Below are 2,191 nucleotides of genomic sequence, written 5' to 3' on the forward strand. Positions count from 1 at the left end.
GTCCTAGTTAGTGAAATAGATGTAACTATTAGACAAAGGGGAGCAAAACAAAAGAGAAGGGATAGCTGAGGTGTTATCCAAACAGTTTCTAACCTTGGTGTGGACTAGTAGGTGTTCATCATCAAGTACTATCATATGGTGGTCCTCATCCCACAGAGCACCACTCAAATCCTTGAGCCTAACAACCTTAACCCACCTTTGCCTCCACTTTCTCAGGTGATTGTAAATTTGCTGGGTGGTTACATTGACCCCAGCAAACTCAGAGACCATGAGTGCAACCTGCCTAACATGTACCTCCTTGAACCCTTTCTTAGTTTTGACCCCCTGCCCCACCAAATCATGGAACCTCCTAAGCATGAACCCAGACTAGACAGGACTCCAGTGCATAGGGCCATTGGGCTAAGGGGCTACTTGGTTGCCATCATCAGCAGCAACTACCCCACCCTGTTCCACCACATTGTCCTCACCACCAATGTTAACAACCTGGTTAGGCACATTGTCCATTTCCTATCCATAACCAGTACGTAAGGAAAACAAATTGCATGGTATGAAATACAAGTTGAACAGATCAAATAGGCAGAAAAGGAATAGGTACTACATCATTGCAAAGTGCCATAGGTCTCAGTAAAAATACAAGTTTCTCCAATGCTACTAAACAGTATACACACCATGCCACTATACCCTAGAATTCCCCCTGTTTTGCCACATCTGTGTAGCCCATGTCTCCCTCTGTTGTGCCCAGGTACCATTGTCAGGGACATGATCTGGTTATGAGGCATTATCATTGGTGTTAGGTGTCCATGTGGATTCAGCAGGCATATGCTCGTCCTGCCCATGCCTGAGGACCCAATTGTGAAGAATACAACAGGCTAGAACAAGCTTAACTTGGGTCTTATATGGGTGGAAAGGTTTGTTGTCCAATATCCTAAATCTATTCTTTAGATCCCCAAAAGCCCTCTCAACTATTACTTTAAGAGATGAATGCCTTAGATTAAAAAGCTCTCTTTGATTTTGAGGTCGGTTTGAACCAAACTCCCTCAAATGGTACCTTGTGGCACGAAATGGTGGCAAGAAACCAGGCCTCATTGCATAGCCAGCATCGACAAGATAGAATTTGCCTAAAAATTAGCAGATAGGAACATATTTTAGTAGTTTCATTTAGGATTAAGCAAGAGCATCAGACAAGATAAGAGCATCATGTGCAGATCCCTCCCAACCAGCAAGCACATAGGTGAATCTGAGGTCAAAGTCCACGGCTGCCAACACATTTTGTGTGATGGTGTGCTTCCTACCTCTAAAGGCATCTTGCATCTTCACAGGCACTCTAGCTAATACATGAGTACCATCAATTGCTCCTATGCAGTCCTAATTGAAAAAAAACATAAGTGCAAGTGAACATTGACACTAAACTGATAATGCATGAGACCTATGTATGATAAGTTATGGATACGAACCTTGAAATAGGGGTACCACCTTCTGCTCCCAAGGATCCTAGGATGGACATTGGTAGCAGGAGGGACAATCAATTCGTTCCTCAGCTCTCCTACCGCATATAACGCCTTCTAGAAGAACCTACTAATTGTCTCTGCGGACCTCCTGAAGGTAAGGTCAACCACCCTAAACCTCTCATTGTGACCAACAACATGCAAGAACATGGCTACTTGTTCTTCAACAGATGCATGTATGCTGTCAGTGACAAGCTCTCTACTACGGAAAAGGTCACAAAGTTGGAAAAAGGGGCCCTCCTCATTCTAAGAAGGTTGACACAGTGCACATCATTAGATTCATAGATGTATCTAAGGTTGTTCATCCTCTGTATGTCCCTCTCAGCCAAGGGACCATACGTGACTGAGCGCGAATCTTCAACTCTCCTCCTAAACCACATGAAAAACCAAGCCGCCACTGCAACAACCACAGTAGCGGTAGCCCTTCGCCTAGCTTCAAACGCCATGTCTACCACAACAGGATGGAGGGCAACATTAGAAAGCGAATGCAACATGGGTATGTACTGCTTAGCAAGCAAAAAATCAGACAAAATGAACAATGAAAGACGCGGCTGCCACACCAAAGGGTGCTCCTCCAGTGTATACTGTTAACCAATCAACATCATTGACCTCTAGGCACTTTGCTCAGTGTGTACAACAAAATAGGCATCAACATGTACAAGATCTACACAAAACATGAGGTATAA

At 44.1% G+C, this 2,191-nt stretch overlaps 1 pseudogene; it reads right to left on the reverse strand.

The window, feature by feature from the left end:
* Nucleotides 1–675: 675 nt before the first annotated feature.
* On the reverse strand, nucleotides 676–1,951 carry LOC136491958 (protein ALP1-like; annotated as a pseudogene).
* Between the last annotated feature and the right edge of the window lie 240 nt (nucleotides 1,952–2,191).

The sequence above is a fragment of the Miscanthus floridulus genome, chromosome 11 (assembly GCF_019320115.1).
Source record: "Miscanthus floridulus cultivar M001 chromosome 11, ASM1932011v1, whole genome shotgun sequence".
NCBI lineage: Eukaryota > Viridiplantae > Streptophyta > Magnoliopsida > Poales > Poaceae > Miscanthus > Miscanthus floridulus.